General features: G+C 38.7%; 1 protein-coding gene across 3 annotated transcripts in view; it reads right to left on the minus strand.

Annotated features, from left to right (window-relative positions):
- The window catches only part of ALCAM (activated leukocyte cell adhesion molecule), a 123,569-nt gene that overhangs the window by 83,371 nt on the left and 19,406 nt on the right, over positions 1 to 20,792 (minus strand). The window lies entirely within an intron of this gene.

Here is a 20,792-nt window from a genome sequence, read left to right on the forward strand (position 1 = left end):
CATGGATTTTTTTTTTATTACTTTTTCTCCCAGATTGATTTAACATAGGTATTTAGTCTCTTACACTGTTAGCATAGTGGCTATTGTTGTACTGCAAGTTGAACTGGTTTCCTTAATTTTGACATAGAAAGGTAAGCTAATTTTATAGTAATCAAACACACTTGTTTCTCCCTTTAATCACATTGCAACTTTTATTCTAGTTCTTTAAAACATCCTAAGGAAAAGAGAACATTATTACTTATCTTTCAGCTTTCTGTGGCTAATAGTACTCTCTACCACCTTCTCCTATCTTTTCCATGATGCTGTGTTGCAACACCACAACTCTTCCACATAGCTTTCCACTTAATTTGTCACAGAGTACTTCCAAAAACTAAAAATAAATGGGCTTCAGGTAATCATTCAAACTGTTCACACAACCAAGGCACTTTTAAAAGCCTATATTAATATGCTCTATAGCTGATGAAAGTTCTTACAACATACATGCCAAACCAACAGCATCACAAAACAGTCAGGTAAGAGTTCACAGCTTCAGCAAACAATACCCAGATACTGCAGAAGCATACACCTGCAGTCAGGAGACTAAGTTTAGAGCAGAGCTCTCTCCTCTGTCAGTACAACCCCTGGAAAATGTATCAGAAAATGGCTCATTTCTATTTCAAATGCCTAGTGACGCTCCATGGTTTCAAAGCACTTTTTAAGGGCTTGTTTCCTAGAGGCCATTGCACTCCCAGAAAAATACGGTGAAACAACTGAATGAAAAGGTTATTATCCCTGTAGCACATAATCAGGAAAAAAAAAAAAAATGAGGTAAAATAATCCCCTGCTTCAGTATTCATATTAAGAAGATGACCTGGTATTTAAGAACCAACACAAGGCACACAGTGTAAGTATTCTCAACAATCTTAACAGTACACACAGACTCTTCACAATCCTCACTTGAGAAACAGCAATGAAGATGTCACTGTTCTTCAACAAAACCATACCTTCTTAACAGTCTCCAATGGCAAAGCCCAAATATTAAATCTGAGAAACATTCAGGATGACATTCAAATGGATCAAAAGGCAGAATTTTCTGTAAGGCTGTTTATGCTAAAGCATTTAAGTTCTGATGTTTCCACGCAGGAATTTCAAAAGAGTATATCTGTGGGTGGTTTTTGATGGATTATGTATCATAAAGAGCAGAGAGTTGTTAAGAAAAAGCTACAGGTGAGCTCAAGATTTGTATTTTTCATTAACCAAAAATGACCTGAAACTTAAAAATTATTGAATTCAGTGTACTGTAACCTGGCATTACCCTCATAACCTTCCTCCTACAATCAGATCTAATTACATGTCTTGCTATGAAATTTAGTTACTTTAAAATACCCTTTGAACACAAAATTAGCTTCATTGTTATCCTTATTGTATCATAGTTAAATTGCACCTGTGCAAGTGCCTAAGTGCTCTAATTGTAGGTTTATAGGATGAATGCCTCAGAAAGTAACTATCTGAACTACATAAAGATGATGAGGGCAATTACTCTTGGGTAAGAATGTTTAACAATGTCAAAACCATACAGCATTTGCGTATGTTAGGTATGCTGTTCCTGTTGTTGCCTGCAACTTCTTCCATCCAAACAGTGAGGTTACTGTCAAGGAAAACAGAAGAATCTTTTCGCTTTTCTGGCTTTTTTTTCCTTCCCCTTCTTGTAATGCTGGTGTTAGACTCGCATTACAAGTTGGAAGGCATTTGCAATTTGCAAAATAACTTCTAAGCAGGAGTTGCAGAAAAATCCAAAACACACGACATCTTCTGTAATGGAGGATTGAAATCATAACAAAAATCCTACTGTTCCCAATAGAATTTGTTTTGCTTTGAACTTTGAACTAAGTATTTGTGAGTGAGAAACTTCTGTTCATCGAGGAAACCTTTGCAAACCTCCTAATGCCCTAGGTACGGGGCACAATTGAGAAAATTATGTTGTTTACATGTTTAGAAATTTCAAGTTTGTCTTGGATTTTCCTTTTCTTTTTTATGTTAACAGAACTCTATACCGATAGGTCTATATGAACAAAATAAAGTGTTCAACACCAATGTCACTACAGCAAACACCCACCAATAAGCTCATATACTTGTATTCAGTGGTCACACTGAGAATTCAGAACGTCACCCTGTTTATTAACCAAAAGTTTTTCCTGCATAGCAGCTTACTGTTCATGTGTGTGAGGTTAAATACTTGAATGGGGTCACAAAGCGCTGTCCAAACTACACAGTCTAAAAACACTGGGTCTCCAAAACTAAAATTACTTTCTAGTTAAATCTTTTGAAAACTAAAAGCTTCTATTTCAGAACAGCTTAATGGAGAGACATCCTCCTCCAGTTGCTTCCCAGACGTAACCATCTAATGATAAATAAGGATGGGGTGGGGTAAGATCATACAGGCTACATCTACACCAGTGAGTAAAGCAGGGCAAGGGCACAGGCTCCCCATGCCTACGTGCTGTCTGACAGCTTTCCACGTGCTCCAGCCCAAATGGCCATGCCGAGGCACAATTCAGGCAAAACTACACCAGTCAGACTTTGCTCCCAGCAGGACGTTTGGATGTTGGATGTACACCATGCTCTGCCACCTGCCCTCTTCACTAGCTAGTATGGATGCTGCCCCAGGAGGGAGTGCAGGGAGAGTAGAGACTGCAACAACCCTAATGGGGGGCAGGAGGAAGAAGCAGAAAGGCAGATGGTAAGAAACACCACATCTCTAGGGAAAGGAGGACAATGAGAAAGAAGGGGAAAGGAGCAGAACTGCTGGATAGGAGAGCTCGAATATTTAGTCTCTGAGATTAAAGACCATTAACAGCCTCCCCCCCTTCCCCACCTCTGCACATTAATGCTTTAGTCCAGTTTTCAGAAGGAAAAAAGAAAAAAAAATCTTACAGGCTTTTATTCATGGTCATATGATCCATCCGGGTCTTTGAGTTTTAAAATGGAAAAATAAGTGTTCTCAAATTGGATAACACCATCACAGCAAACCTCTATTTTCATGTGAATACAAAATGGCTTTGCTTCTGGGTTGGTTCAGACTTAGGATGGGAGGAGTTAATAAAGAAAAAACAAAGCTATGAAATGTAGATGCATTGAACTACACTTTTTGTAATAAACCATAAACTAAACCTGCATATTTACTTTGCAATTTAAATTACTGCTTTGTAAGTACAACAGTGAGAACTTCTTAGCAGGACCACTTTATCCTTTGTGTATTCCCATAAGTAGGGCTTATCGAACTTCTAGACTTGGCATAAATTAATATGGAGAAGATTTACAGGCTTAAGAGATTTTTTTTTCCAATTTTTACAGATGATAGTAATTGTACTTCACTTTTTAGTACATGAGATTTTTATTCACTTTTTAGTACATGAGATTTTTATTCACTTTTTTTTTTTTGAACACAATAAAAAAAAAGGAAATACAAAATACTTCACTGGGCTGAGATTAAAAACTCGGAAGTATCAAAGGAGCTAAGTAACCCAAAAATTTAATCTGTGACCCCACATTTTCTAGAATTATACAAAATTGCCAGCACATTCCAACACTCAGTTCACATGTTATTACCTTTAAATGTTTAACAATTCCAATTAAATGTTATGTTGCTTGAGTGCTTCTCTTTGTAGCTCTACTAATTACTGTACACTTTTTAACAAGGGAATCACAAAAAACACATTCACAGCTTTATCAAACAGTAAGAACTCTCAGATCTACTTTAATTTGAATCATACGGGGAAAAAACAACTCTGCTTATTACCAGTCTATCTTTCTTAATAAACCAAGCACTTTCATATACTTGTAATTAGCCAATTGCTATAAACACACAGAATTATAGTGACTAAACCCAGACATCTGAAAATGCTGAACTAGGAAAGTTCCCTCCCAGTGCTTGAACTAGCCCACACCATTATGCAATAACTCTCATTTCAGATAATATATAGAAAGGCACTCGGAATCTTTTCAGAACAACATGATGAATATATATCTAAATTTTTACCATGCTAGTTTACATGAAGTCAGTTATCAAAAGGCACATAAGAATGTATTCCAGAACATGTTTTGCATCACAAAACATACTACTAAATATGAATTTTAGTTTTGCTCAGATCTTAAGATTATGTTAAACAAATGGTTTAGCCATATAAAGTTCTCTGCCAGGTTTCTTCTGAAGTCAAGTAAAGCTGAATGACATTTCACTATAGTTACCATCAAAAAGAACAGATCTATTGTTAGAAACACAAGACCTGTTCAAATAGATGGTTATTCACAGTCATTTGTAACTACACTATAAAATCACAGATCCTTTTAAGAAAGTCAGCCCCAGTTTAAATAGTGGGTTTGCTTTTGTTTTGGTGGAGGGTTCTTAACATGTGGCAGTATAGTTTAAATCCAAGATTTATTTACAGCTTGTGAATTTAACAAAAAAGCGCTTGGGATAGGAGAGTTAGAGGGAGCAAGAACAGCACTTTATCATGTTGGAAGCCCAACAACAGTGTTTGAGAGTTTGTTCCCCTATTTCTGTGTTACAAGTGACATCTCTCACTAAGCAAAGATCTTGCTCCAGCCCATCTGACTTGGGCCAATAGAGAACACAAAAGCTGTCAGGCTTTTGTGCCAGAAAACTGCTCCTAAGCAAGAGAAAGTGTTTCTCTGTTGGTCTCTGCCACAAAGTTCACTGGATTGTAGATGCGCTCATTTTCACAGAGAAAAAAAAACAAAACAACAAAACCAAAAACAACCTATGTCCCCATCCTTTACTGCTACCCTGCCCTTCAAAAGGGCTAATCACTTCTGCAGTCACCATCAGCCACATCGCCATATACTCTGCAAGGTAGGTAACAGTACTGACTACCAAATGAAGACTGATGAAATTCCAAAGGTAACATTTCCAAGAAGAATTTCACTAATCAAGTTAGGCATTGCGCACATAGATGAGATTTTAATCACTCTTACCCATTTGCATTCTAAACCCCAATTTTTTGCACAGCCTTAGAGAATTGAAGCCACTTGTAGTTACCGGGATACACTAGAAGAATAGTGACATAAAACATGTTAAGTCACAGCTTCTCAAACATTCTGCGGGATTGTCAGGAGCCACTATTCATGTTCTCTCTCTCTCTCTCTTTTTTTTTTTTTTTTTTTTTTTAACAGAATTGTTGTGGCTTTCAGCACATTCTGCCCAAGAAAGTCAGCAGGCTCTTTAAATATTTGTCAATCTCAGTTTCTTTTGTTTATCTTGTGTATGTAGGTGCTAAGAAAAATACTGGAACACCAATAATGGCAAAAATACCTAGAATTGCCTGATTTTTCACAGGTAAGTAGTTAAAAAACCTAAACAAACCCCTTAACTATAGCCAAAGTTGTGCATTTCTTAACATAAGGAGCTTAGGTGGCAAGCCAGAATTCGTCATCTTTGTCCAAGGCCACAGCTCATCCCTAAGAAAAGCCCCCTGCAAGAACACACAAAGACACATCCTCAGAAGGAAAACACACAAGGAACTGCAGAGATACACAAATATCTCCTCACTAGCCAATTGTTACGTGTCTTCTTTCATCTCTTGCTAATTCTGAAGTCATTCACCAGGTAGAACTGGCCAATGCAATCCCCGTTCAGTCAGATATAGATGTCGAGGGATCAGACCACATGTCTTTCAGAAGGCTGCAAGTGTACACCTGTGATCTTCTCCTCCCTCATGATTTTTCATTGACCTAACTTTTAAGGCTTCAAGTACTTTCATTCATAGCACACAGTATACTGGATATATTTGTATATGAGTGTCCATTTCCTCTATTCAAAAATATTTTACTTTTATAGTAAAAAAGAAGAAAGTGTCTATTGAGAAAAAAATTACATTTCACTGTTTTGGTATTGGTCAGAAAAGATCCATTCAGATTCAGTATCTTTCACCACACTAACATTTTAGATAGTACTAGAGAATTCAAAATGCATTTGTAACCTAAGCACACACCATTTTTAGAAAGCTATAAAACTTAACCTTTGTAGGATATGAGTAGTGCTTCCCAATAGCTTTTAAAATGGCTATTAAAACTTCACACTTCAGATAAAACACAGCTTAACTTCAGATCCTGACATCACCTTTATACAACAGATTTCTTCCTGTTAGTCAACTGTGTGAAAAAAAAAAACCCAAAACACCACCTATATTCTAAAGATGACAACTTTGGAGTTTTAAAAAGTAATCTAAGCAAATCCTGAATTCGAAGTCTGCCAAAAAAAAAACCCCCCAAAACCCAAAAAACCCCAAAACCACACACAAAAAAAAAACAACCCACAAAACCAAAAAAACCCACCACAAATTATGTAATTCCTGCCTCCTCTGCTCACTAATAGAGATGGATCTCAATTAATTAAGACTTTAGTGGTTTTTTTTAATTTTATGAAAAGCTTTTTCTGCAACTTTCAGATGGCAGAGAAGGAAATATACTCCCATTGCTTCATCAGTTTGTAACAGCATCCAAAAACTAGTCTTTGCCTACCCACTGAGAAGAGATTAGAAAAAATTAAGTGAACAGGGATTTCTTCCGATACAGTTGTGGGCTAGACTTCCAAAAGCTTTCTGTTTATAAAGCACAGCCTAGACAATTAACTGACACTGACCCAATAGATCAGAAAACCACAGCAATCTGTTAATCTAATAATGGCTACAATAAACTGTTCATTTTTTAGGTCAGACCACCTTTCAATATGGGAACATACAGGGTTCTCAGGCTCTCCTAGGGGCAAAAAAGCCTCCACATTGTATCGTCAGTGTAGTAAGCAAGGGAACGTGCTTTTCTCTTCATATGGAAAAGCAATCAAAAAAAGCCAAACAAAAAAACCCAATCAAGGTATAGGGTTCATGCCTCCAAGGATCTTGCCTTCCAGCAGTCTCTTTTCTCGTGTCAGATTCATGCAAGTGTGCTGCACACCACAGCCATAACTCACAATTTAGAAACAAGAACGGTATGGGTGTTTGCGCACACACAGAAGGTTTGAAAGAGAGTAGCTATGGCTGGGCAGTAACTGTTTCATGCTTTGATAATTTTTCAAGCAGAAACCAATTCTAGAAGTAAATGCCCCCCCCCCCCCAAATTTGCTGGTTTTGCTAAATGAAAGAAAAACAAACAAACAAAACAAAAGCCACCCCAAAACCCCCACTACCCACCAATTTTTTACAGGCCCATTACAAAGAACACCAACTACAAAACAGGTAAAAACTTTTCATTCTCCCTCAACTCTTGGGGGTGTTTCAGACGCTCAGGTTCAGTTTCCTTAGCTGGCTGGAGCAACACTAGCACATCACAGGAGCAAGCCCAGCTGTGAGACCAGAGAGGCACAAAACTCCATGACCTTCTCAGTCTCTCTCGTTGACATGCTGTTTCTGTATGAAAATGACTTCTTCTGGAGGCTGAGATGCTTCCCAGGAGTTGACACATGCAGGCTCCACTTGTGCTGCAGTGAATGCTTATGAATATACATGGAATGGCTGTTCAGATCTCCCTCCCTACCCCCGCAGGTCAGGTACTGGCCAAGGAGACTTAGACTTGCATCTCCAGCTCCTCAGAAAATTACACCATGGCTCCCATGCCAAACAGTAATTGCCATAATTGACAAGCTGAGCATCTTTAGCTGGTTTGTAAAGTCATTTATTTTGGTTTTGCTCGCGTTTTTGAAATGTTCAATTTCTAGTACATCAGTTTTTACTTTCATGAAGGATTCTAATTTTTTTTTTTCAGGATTAGACAGCTGAAGTCCAAAGTCTTCATCTGCACAGATATATTCCTTTTACCAGACAGATCTCTAACCCATATATGTGTTACATATGCTTTCTGCCAGCTTTATTTGATCACTTTATCTTGTCTTTTCCTTCCCTGTCCCTCCCACACAAGGTGGGAGTGGGAAAAAGGCATCAAGACATGCTATTTACTCTTTTAACAGTCTCTTCCCACACAACCATAACATCACAACTTATAATCTCAGTATTTGAATAAGACTTCTCAAAAAATTCTTGCAATCATGTTAAACATGAAAGAGATGTCCAGTTTCAGCCCTTCAGGTTTTTAAGCTCTATTTGAACACAGTTTTGGAAGCTGGCCACATTAACATTGCACTTATGTTACAGCTAGATGTTATTTCAGTATAAACCCCATCTTTCCATCTTCTCTTGAAGATTTACTTCAGCATAAGGAAAAATGCCAGAACTGAATTTATCAGCTAGCTCCAAACCTGAAAAGTCATACTATATAGCTCATGTTATAGCTCAATGTCTAAATGTAAAATATAGAGATTTAAGGATTTTTTTTTTTTTCTGGATAACCTATTCTCTCGACTGTTTTCTTAAACAAAACCTTCCCCCACACTATATAGTTTTTACTCATGAAGAGTGGTATTTACCACTTCCCAGGAAAGTCAGTGCAGCAATTTTCAAAATATTTCTACACTTCTTCAGGGTTATCTCTATTATTTAAAAAAAGAAAAACAACCAAGCCAACAAAAAACTAAACTGAATAAACAAGTTAAAATAAACCAGTTTAGCACTTCAAGACTGCACATTCTCTGCTTTATAAGAGAAGTTCTACATGCATAGGCTGTCACTGCCTGCTACTGCAGGAAACTGGCTTTCATAATCAAGGAGGCTGAGATTTCAGCAGGACCAGCCATCATTAGTCAAACAAACAAAGGACCACCCCAAAGTCAAACATCAAACTCCAAAGCAGTAAGCCTTACAATACTGGTACAGTATTGTTTGGGGTTTGTGTTTGTGGTGGTTTTTTGTTTGTTTTTCTTTTTTACTAATCCAGAAGAAGAAATTACTTCCTCTGCAATTTATTATATCACTAAAACAGCCAGGGTCAGCTAATGTTTAGTAGAAATAATATATGGTAACAAATATTTTGCAATAAACTCTAAAGAGGCAAACCTAAAGCTAGCGTGAGTCTCATTACAATGCCATTTTTGAAAGTTAAGTCCAGCTGTGTGTCACTCCAAAGAATTATGCATATTGCCTATTTAAATCAATTAACAGACAGGATTTCCCCCCCCCCCCCCTCCTTTTTCATTTTATCACTGCATTTACACTAACTGCGTGTGTAGTGGCAAGAAATGACACATGTTAAGAAAAGGAAAGCCATTAGTCCTAATTTCATAATTACAAGGGAGTAGACCCTGGCTGTTTGGAATCTTCATGTTGGTTCACAAGTGCACAAAATGAGCAACCTTTTTTCCAGCTAAGTGAGAAATAGCAGGGCATTGCTTTACTGGCACTCAGAAAGTGACTGCTTATTTTCAGTAACACCGAGGACAAAATAATTGGTGAATATAGAGAGTATCAGAAGAAATGCATTCAGGAACATTCTGCTCACAAGATGCTGGCTGGGAATCAATATTCTTCCACAGTCTTTTAGTGTTGTTACTTTCTCAAATATTTTCCCTCCTTAAAAGATAAGGAGCTATTACAGATACTTGTATCCTGGCATTTGGGGGGGGGGGGGGGGGGGGGAAACGGAGTAGGCAGACTCTCAGGAAACTGGGCATCCTTCAGTTCAACCTCCTTTCAGTGAATTACACAGCCACCCTATCTCACATCAGTACTTCATTGCTCTGCTCCCTCAAGGTCTAGTTACTCAGCAGCGAAAGGAACAATTTATTTTTTTAAATGCATGAGTGGGGAAAGCTGGATGTGTTCCAAAAAAAGAAAAAAAAAAACAAAAAAAGCATGTCTTCTCACTGAAGTGTTACTGAGACACTGGAAATACCAATTTTAGTTTCTTCACTCAAGTCAGAAGTTCTCAATAAATCAGACTCTCCAGACTGTTTAGATCCCTTCTTCTGTCCTACAAAAAATGCTGTATGTATGACTTTGAAATCAGCAGATCTGACATTGATAAGAGAATATAGCAAACCACATCACACTGACTTTTCATGTGGTATTTTTCACCATTCTCACATACCTTCCTTTCTCATTTACCTCCTATCATTTGCACTACATTACTTTTTCTAGTGAGTTTACACTCCATAAAACATTCATGCATTAATCTTATCCCTAAATATAACCAATATTTTAAAATATAAAAGTTAGTTTTAATGATATAATCAGAGCAATGAAATTATTTCCTACTTTTGAAATGCTGCAAAAAGTAACTACATGTTTACCTTCAAAATTCCTTTATATTCTTTGTCTCAAGCAACTTCCCCAAATTTTGTACCTTCAGCTATATGAATTCTTCTATTTTCAATGAACAGAAAGGGGGGGTGGGGGCGTGGTGAAGGGTCATTTTGGACATTGTAACATCAAGGACAGCAAGCTGAATTGTGTCCTAAGGTGTCACGTATTGATTCTTTGATTCTGCGATCTAAGACACCCTAGATCTCAGGATGTCTTCTGTTGGGAAGAAAGACACCCTTTCCTCCTGTCTGAAGCCAGCTCTACATATATAGGTTCTTTTCAATCAGCTGTAGCAAACATATATTCTTCCACGCAAACAGAAAAATTTTACTGATGATTAACAGAAGTGAAAGAATATACCCAGTAACATCTAAACTAGGATCAGTTCTGCAGAGCTCTAAGAAAAATCATGTTTAAGCAGCTATGACAAAGTCTTTAGAACAAAAGTCCAACACTTTCACGTGCCTTCACAAATACCCATCAAGTTTCCTATCTGCATCCATCTTGCTATATTCATGACATTTTCACAGATCAACCATTTTTCTCCTCTAACAAAATGTTTTGTCCCCAAAAAACATTGTATTTGTACTTATGCTAGAGAGTATCCATGCTTTGGAGTTAAGACATGAAGAAAACACTGTATCAATTACCACAGCTTTAGTCAAGATGATGGCACTATACAGCTCATAACCAAGTCAACAGCTCTATTACTGTCATTATGTTCAGTCTCAAAGCAGATTTTGAGAAGGATGAATACTAAGTTAACCACACAGGAAACGAAGTCTAACCACAAATGGGAGGTTACCAGTAGACTTCTCGAAATACTTGTCTTGACACCAAAATTCTTTAGTTCAATTCCCATCAGTGCTCTTCACAGTGTGCTAATGAGACCTTCAGGCTGAACAGAGTGGAGAGATGTTGTCATCAGAAAAAAGGAGAACACCACATGGAAAGATCTGCGATTGCTTTAGGAGTGGAGTATTAGGAATGGGACAAAAGTTACAGGGTCTCCAGGGCATCTCACTTGGAAGTGCTGTACAAGTAGACAAGCCTAGGCATGACAGATATTGACACAACAACTACGGGCCAACAGCTCACTGGAAACAGAAATAGGAACCTAAACTATACCTAGGGACATAAAGTATTAATGTCACTGTACAATGAACATGGCGAAGCCTCATCTCAACAGCACGTTTCTGTTCATATATTTTCAAGACGACCTGATTTAACTTGAATAAGTAAAAAGATTGTTTACTTGCAGGAATGGAGAGTCTATCATATGAGGGAAGACTGAGAGAGAAGACTTTGTTCTCCAAACGTATTGGGGACAAACCTGATTAAGCTACAGTTCAAATACTGCTACAAAACTAATGTATTATCACCGCATTCTGACAAGCTGAAGTTTTCTAGTCTTCTGAAGGGAAAAAGAAATGGCAGAAACATCATTTTTAAAAGGAGTCAGTCAATTAATAAATGGAATTTATATTATCATCTGCAACTATGCGGGCATGGACTTAGTGATCCAAGATGCCCCTTCCAGTCTTAAGTGTGCACCTCTTTCTTGCTATCGTCACTATAAATGTTCCCAAAGGAAATTCCAATGTGGGCATAAACCACTTGCTTCACCCAAACACACTGTGCCCTCTGGCCTGAAATTAGCAGTGAACACTTGAACTGGAAACGTAAGACTCCTCTGAGCCTACTTCCATTTTCCAGTCTGCTGAATTTTAAAAATTCCCCATAAGGAACTTCTTGCTGCCTAGCCCCTTATACTTTCAATATAGATCTACCAAAAATTTGTTCTGCATCTCCCTGCTCTCCCATATCTTCACTGTTTTCTTGCTTTAAGTATCTATTTGTCCCTTCTGAATTTATTGGATCTACAACAACATGCTCTAGCCTAGTGCTTCAGGCAGAAGCTTTAGAGGCTGCCAGGAGCATGTTACATGCCTGGTACCCTAGCACTTCTCCATGCAGCACGGGGCACGCACCACCAGCCTGAGGTGGTGTGGCTTCATCTTTGGTCATGCTTCGCACTCTGCCTTCTCCTCCCCCTTTCCTGCTCTTCATTCTTTATCTTGAAATACATTTCTGAAAGAAAAGTTTTCTGAAGTGATGTTTTAGAAGTCATATGCTGTTGCTTTTTTTAGCATTTAACAAGACAGTTTAACAGCAAGTATTTATTTGCCTGCATCTCCCACCTGTGATTTGTTAGTGATGATGCTGGTACTGCCAAGATGTAAAGCTTCTCCCCCAAAAAGTGGTATTAATCTAACTTCCAAATTACATACTTAATTTTATGTATTTTCTCCTACGTGTTCTAAAAATATACAGAAATATTTCTTTTGCTCAGTTGGAATAAATTTAATCTAATTTGATTTTGTGGATTAGGGCTTGTCAGTGCATCATCTCTGCTTAACTCACACATCTCATACAGATATTACTGTTTTTCAAGACCATTAACAAGTAAAATACCAAACCTGTTACTCTCCACATCAATGCAAAGAAAAAATCCCCAACACTTCTGAAACAAAGTCCTAAGTCAAGTCTGGAAATTCTAGATTTGCGATTGGTAGAGAAAAAACAAACCCCAACAACACTTTTTAAACATAAACCGAAATTCTGAACAAGAAACATAGAACTTGGCCTTATACAGATAAATAGCATGTCTCTGGAGACTGCAGTAAGGAAGAATGTACCTGCATACCATTTTCTAATTGAGTATCCAGTTCAAAGTTTCTACTTGTTCATTGAAATGCAAATTAAACTAGCTAAAGCACAAATGCCCAGTCTGAGACGCAAATTCAATTATAACAAGACAGTCGCTGAATTCTTAATATGGACATTTTTCTATACTTACATATTTACATTTTAATCTAGACAGAAAAACAACCCCGACAAGGCATATACAAATTAGACTTCATGGTCCTTGATGTATACGATAAATTAAAATAAGTGACAAAACCAGTAGACAAATAGGAGCTCTGTTTTTTTTTGGTTTGGTGGGTTTTTTTTTGGGGGGGGGGTGTTTTTTGTTTGCTTGGTTGGGTTTTTTTTTACACAGATGCTTTAAGAACATCTTTAAGAGACAGGCATGACTATTTTTGTCACTTTCAGTGAAGCTTTCTTCTCAGTGAAAGAATTGCAACCCCGGACATCAGCAGAGCAATGATCTCAGACTAGTATTCCTGGTATGACCACAGTAGGTGAAAGGATAGAAGAGGTCCTTAATCTGAACTACGGCAGCTTTTACTCTACTTACAAATTACTTCATGCTCTTAGCTTCTGTAACCACCTTTCAAATTTCAACTAATTAAGAGCTGAAGTTCTTCAAATGATCACTCCTGCAGACACCCAAGTCAAAGTGCTTTGGGAGGCTTGTTCCCTGCACAGAACCGAGCAGCCTCTGCAGCAGTTTGACACACTGAGCCATTAAACACCATGCTCAAGGGCTCCAAACACACAGAAATGCAACCCATACCTCCATTTCTAGCAGATGCCTACAGCTCAAGAGCAAACAAATCCTTCTCACAGGTTACATGGCTGGTTATGGTGGGCTGACCTTGGCTGGACACCAGGTGCCCACCAAAGCTGCTCTAGCACTCCCCTCCTCAGCTGGACAGGGGAGAAAAAATATAACAAAAGGGTCATGGGTCAAGATAAGGACAGGGAGAGATCATTCACCAATTACTGTCACGGACAAAACAGACTTGAGTTGGGGAAATTAATTTAATTTATTATCAAATCAGAGTAGGATAATGAAAGAATGAAAACAAATCTTAAAACACCTTCCCCCTACCCCTCCCTTTTTCCTGGGCTTAACTTTACTCGTCATTTTCTCTACCTCCTCCCTGCCAGCAGCACAGGGGGACAGGGAATGGGGGTTGCGGTCAGTTCATCACACATTGTCTCTGCTGCTCCTTCCTCCTCAGAGGCAGGACTCTTCACACTCTGCCCCTGCTCCAGCATGGGATCCTTCTCACAGGAAACAGTCCTCCACGAACTTCTCCAATGTGAGTCCTTCCCACAGGCTGCAGTTCTTCACAAACTACTCCAGCGTGGGTCCCTTCCACGGGCTGCAGTCCTTCAGGAACAGACTGCTCTAGCATGGGTCCCCCACAGGGTCACAAGTCCTGCCCGAAAACCTGCTCCAGCGTGGGCTCCTCTCTCCATGGGTCCACAGGTTCTGCCAGGAGCCTGCTCCAGCATGGGCTTCCCACGGGCTCACAGCCTCCTTTGGGTATCCACCTGCTCCAGCATGGGGTCCTCCCCGGGCTGCAGGTGGAGATCTGCTCCACCATGGACCTCCAAGGGCTGCAGGGGGACAGCCTACTTCACCATGGTCTTCCCTACAGGCTGCAGGGGAATCTCTGCTCTGGCACCTGGAGCATCTCCTCCCCCTCCTTCTTCACTGACCTTGGTGCCTGCAGTGCTGTTTCTCTCACATGTTCTCACTCCTCTCTCCAGCTACCATTGCTGTTGTGCAGCAGGTTTTTTCCCCCTTCTTAAATACGTTCTCCCAGAGGCACTACCACCATTGCTGATGGGCTCAGCCTTGGCCAGCAGCAGGTCTGTCTTGGAGCTGGCTGGCACTGGCTGTCAGACATGGGCGAAGCTTCTGGCATCTTCTCACAGAAGCCATGCCTGTAGCCCCTCTGCTACCAAAACCTAGCCACACACACCTCTTCTGTGAACATATCTGGTTCACAGAAAGCCAGCCTTCTCCAGGAGATTACTTCTCGCCCTACTTAAACCAGCATTTCAGAAGCACGTGCATCAGTGCTACCAATCCGATACGTTGGTAGCCTACTTCAGCGCCAGGCAGCAGAGCTTTCAACACAATACTGTGTGCTTTGACAGTAACAAGCCTAGTTAATGCAGTAGCTTAAATAATCCATTATTGCTCCCTCTTTCATAAAAATCCATGAATCTAGTTCGATGCCATGTGCTCACAGGTCAATACGTTTCACCAGGTCCCCAAAGCGATGCTCTGATCTTGTATTGGAAGCATACAGATGTCGTGTCACTTTGTTTCAGAAAGGGCACCTAAATCAAAAGCAAAATATATACGTCTCTTCCATTCACACACGCATACTCATCTTACTCCTGCTTACAGTGTTATCCAAAGACTGAATTTAAACAACTTCAAATACAGTGGTCTCAGCTGACCTGTAGCCACAGAAACCTAATGTTACAGTTTGGCAGATTTTCAAAGATCCAAGGGTTAAACCTAAAACAGAAAAGCAAGGAAGAAATTCCATACAGCATTTGAATGGATGGCATTTGACCACCCACCACATGCCTAAATTCAGCTTTACATCATCTAAAATACATCAGTAGACCTGGGTAAAGATTAAACAGGTAAATGCAGCCTTCCATTTAGCCAAACACCATCACAAGCCAAACTCAATCCCATACTGAACACAAGCTTTTAACAAATTATACTTTGATGGAAAAGAGTTTTATATGATCCAGATTTCCCATTGAACAGTTAGATATACTTTGTCCTATAAATTTTCATTTATATAAGCAGCAGTTTCATGAATGTACTTTATTTTGAGATATTTTCTCTTGCTTTCCATACTTTATGTATTTGCACCAACACCCCTAACTTATTTCTGTCCTTTTATCCTTTCATCCTTTTATCACAAATCTTCCTGCATAACAGTTTGCATTTTTTTTCCATAGCTCCATGATCTATCTGCTCACACCTTTTTGGTATTAAAAAACAGCAGAAACACTTGAGATGCTGTGATATATGTAATTCAAAGTGGAGAAGAGAAAGTGATTAACTTAAGTTTGTTGCATTGTATCTTTCGCTTGGGTGCTTTCTGGAAAATTAAAGTGTGCATTAAGCTAAGCATAACACTTTTGAAAGCATACAACTATTCATAAGATCTCTTGTGCTTAGCTTTATTTTTTTTTTTTTCTCCTAACAATATATAGGGCAACTTGCAAACATCAATAAAGAACACAGCACCTAGGAATATCTAACACACCCACTTGAGGTACTATATTGTCACTTACGAACTAGACTAGTAAGACTTCTGAAGGGCAAAACTAAAACAAACGCTCACAAAACACAAGAGCAAGAGCAAAGTATAGTGATCAATCTTACACAAACGTACCAAGCTTTCATAGTCACCAAGCCATTTTCTTGAATGTATTAGAGCAGGCTATTATGCTCTAAACACTAAAAAGCCTAAAGGAGAGCTTTCATGCCAGACTGGAGGGACAGAAACAATTGTACTAATTTATAATTTAGAGTCATTTTGCATGTACAATATACCAGTACAGAACTTCACTAGTTTAATGTTTTGTTTTAATAGAGAAGTTACACACACAACACAAAAAGCATATACTGGGCCACAGTGATCTCAGCGGCAGAGTTGCCACCTTATAATGCGACAGAATTAGTTCGCCAGCCTTAGAAATTCTCAGGGACTTCCCTGTTTATTTAGCATGCCTAATAATAATAATGAATAATAAATACAAAGAACCCCCACTATTTACAATGGTGAAACTTAACTGACATGTCTGCATAAGTTATTCCACTGTGAGGATTTATACTGCTACAAAAATTAAATACTTTCTAAGATCAGCAAAAGAAATTAAGACAAAGATAAGCTCTTACCGGGACTTAAACCAAAACAAGCAAGCAAAACCTCAGCAGGAAAGGCGATTTGATTTCAGCTGACAGAAGCTACACATCACCCAACTTCCACTAAGGACACCACTGCCTATAATAAACAAGCCCTGCAATTTGACGTCAAAGTAGTTTTGAAAGAACGGTACATTACATGAGGAAACCACTATTTCTCTTCACTTCCTGAAGTTTTACAATGACTACCAAAGGGACACAAGAGACTTTACTCTTAGTCAAATAAAAATCTGGGGAAAAAAAAAAAAAAAAAATTAAAAATCCTGTCTTACTGATGTAGACAACTTAATTGGAAGAGCTGCTAAAGTGACCTTCCAAGTGATGAGGTGTAATTAGGATGCTCCACTTTCGCAGCATGTAAATGAATTAAAGCAAGAGAAGGTACTGGACAGCTTCCTTAGTGCTTAAAACACCCAAAGGTGTTTTTGAAACTGGCTGTGAAGGGACATATAGTCCATCTTGGAAAAAATTCTCTTAAGAGGACAATTCAAGAGCACGCAATTAGCTGGAAACTGTGCATCCTGAGAGCAGCCTTATGTGCCTCTTCATTACCTTGCCTGATGAGGCAAGGCTGTAAGAGCTGTACTGAAACAGGGGAATAAGACAGCAAGATTGTCAGGGACTGGGAGGGGAGAAAAGGAAGGGAGGAGAAGAAAAGGACAAAAACCAGTCAGGCATCAGTTTCCTCAAACTGCAGAAAAAAGCAAAAAGTCTGAAGTGCATGTATGCTTTTAAGGACAAGTGTCTTCAAGGCGGCAGGTCCAACTTTGGCAACAAGTCACTCAGTAGGAGGAAAAAACGCTCAGGCTGTCCAGAGATAGACCATGCTGGTGCAGAAACCATCGCTGCATAGTGGTATGCTCTGCTTCATCAAGTCCCAATGCAAAACATCATATAACTTGTATTTTCAATATAAAAACGCAGATAGCAAAAGTAGTTATCAGACATGCAGAAAAGACACACGCTATATGAAAATACAGTGATCAGGAGTCCACTCATACCACTATGTTTTTCCCCTCCTTAAAACATTTCTACTGTATGGTAATAGAGGATAGTTTCATTAACATGGCAAGAACACATCTGCTCTGTCGAAGATTGTGACTAGATGCTAGATGAAGAGCACAATAAAAGAGAACAGTTTCTTTGTACGCATGTCTTGTTATTAGCATACAAAAAAAACAGCTCAAACATTCTTATCCCACATAAAACTACCCATTGGACAACAGCAGGTAACAGCGAAATTAATGAACTTTTGTAATGGCCCTGCCTCCCTCTCCAGGCATTTAGGTACATTATTCTTAGAAGGAAAAAAAACCTCTAGATGAAACTAAATTTCTTCTCCTCCAGTCATTTTCTTGCAATAGATCCCTATTACACATCTATAGGTAGCTGACACTACTCCTATACAAATAAATCAAGAAGAAATCCACAACTGGCTTTTGATTTGATCAAAAGTAGGTTTTGACTCTGTGATACCTTTTAAGTAAAAATAGAGATGCAACATCTTAAACTCTGAAGATAAAGCTTCTTCACTATTTACCCAGAAATGAAAAATTACTTAAGTAGGTATTCCTGAGAGGTCTATCCCAAACGTGGTACTTGAAAAAAATCTTTGAGAAGCTCCACTGATGGCTGAACAGAATTTAAGCTTATCTTTCCATGGTTTGTGCAATCCCTTAAGTATGATCATGGAAATAATCTTCTGACTCTCTTTGAGCTGATAGAGGAGAACTGCTCAAGCATTTTGGCACTGTGCCTTACTACTTTTGACTGATCACCATCAACTAAGGAATCCAAAGAGCTACAGGGGAAAGAACATGGTTACTCTAGAAAGAAGCCACCTGTAAATGCAGGCAAAGGCCAAGTAATTAACAAGCCCCTACTCTCATTCACAGAGATGCTCTCCAGCCAAGGAACAGACTGCTCCACCTGCTTGAGAGAGACAGACTAGGATCCCTTCGTGCTCTCTCACATCAAGACAAAAGGACAACTGAGAGATGAGATTTTCAATTGTGATGCAATATGTAACACCACAGACCTGGCTATTTTGTCCAAGGAAGACTATAAAACTGTTGGGAGCAGCTCCCATCATGCCAGCCACTTTCTTCTGACCATGGAGTGAACAATAGTCCTTCATAACTGCTGTTTGTGGCTTAAAACATTCAAGCCATTGTACTTTTTGGCCTAACTCTGACACATGGTAATAGAAATAATCCCTGAAGGAGAAAGCATGGCTACACCTAGGGGAAAGCTGCAGCAGGAGGGGAGCAGCACAGTTCTTCCCCCACAACCTCCAATGTCTAAAGTCAACCACAGAAGAGCATGGCGCAAGGCACACTGCATCCAGTCAAGATTAGAGACTGTGAGCACAGCTGTAGCAAATGCTCCCCACTAGAGACAGTTTTATCATAAGTTTGAAATGATATTAGGTGTAACGCCAGCAAAACCCTTTCACAACCGCATCCACACCAAATGCTTTTCCTGGCAGAGCTCTTGAGCTTAAGCATGTAGGTTTTTCCACCTGTCATTCCGACTCTGCTATGCTGTGAAAACATTCAAGCACAAATTCGGCAAATGGATCAGAAAGTTCAACAATAACACAGAGATTAGAGGATAAATTTCTATGGTATAAGTTACTACTATTTTACCTCCCAGTTCCAACTTGACTTCCTACAATGACATCCAAACTACTTCACCACGACTCAAAAAGTGACCTTACACTGAACGAAAATTTAAAGATTAAAATAATATCTGCATTTCTGTTATGCACATTGGTGCTTTTAAGTGTAAAATAGGTTCCCTTCCCCCACCAAGATTATTTTTCTTCCAATTGCATTTTCTTTCTTTCTATCTATTCCAAATTTATTGTAATGGCAATGATCTGGAAATTGAGTCAAACTGTCAACATTAGACTATAACACATTTCCCTTACCAAGCAGTTAGTTAGTTTCTTTGCTTTTAATATTCTGAGAAAGGTAGGTGCACCTGTGTCTGTTTCATAAACCTACGGAGAAATTAAAGACTATGAGAAGAAACAAAACCCAGAAAAAAACCTACGTATCTTAATGCCTGTTAGAACATTAACATCAAAAGAAATGGAAAGCTTGGAAAAATATATAAATCAGCAACCAGAGTGGTTTTAACTGAATCATCCTTTTAAGGTGCATGACTGCCTTCCTAAGCAGTTTAGCTGGCCATTCAGTTCTTTGTAAAGCATCTTTCATCACTCCTTCCCATACAAGTTGCCCTGCATCCCAAAGGAAGGACAAGAAAAGAAGGCATCTGCAGAAGCACATGTTAATCTGTAGACATCAGTTTATGAAATTCTATAGTAGAGCTTGCTTTCCTTGCATTTGAACTTGTGCAGCTTTTGATGAATAAAGCAAAACAAAGAAGTTGCATGTAGTAACATTAGAGTTTAAAACACATTCAGTCAGCATGCCTAAACCCACGTTAAATGTTTTTTAAAAAATATATATTTCTATGTTTCCTTAGTGAGACAAAAAAAATGGAGATAGTGTGTTTGGATCATCATCTCTGTTGTATTGCTCTCTTCTACTGTGTATTCTGAAAAAAATTAATTGCCAGCAAAATGCTTTATGTCATTGATTTTTAAATTAAAAAAATACTTTCATAACTGATCATCAGGAGAAATTTATAATGAAAAATGGGCATTAATAATATTCACTACACACAAAATCAAAAGGGTTTATTGGTAATAAAAGCCTTAATTACAGACTCAATTATTGATAGACATAAATGAAGTACAGTTATATCATTTTTATAAGCTGTGCAAAATATAAACTAGAAAGCAAAGAAACCATTCCTGGGCTTTATTGCCTAATGCTGCTAAGAGACTTTTTTTTTTTTTTTTTTTTTTTTATGAAAAAGTTCTACAACAGCCCTCATTCCATCCACTTTTCCTTTCCTTCACCTTTCACTTG

The sequence above is a fragment of the Harpia harpyja genome, chromosome 8 (assembly GCF_026419915.1).
Source record: "Harpia harpyja isolate bHarHar1 chromosome 8, bHarHar1 primary haplotype, whole genome shotgun sequence".
Taxonomy (NCBI): Eukaryota; Metazoa; Chordata; class Aves; order Accipitriformes; family Accipitridae; genus Harpia; species Harpia harpyja.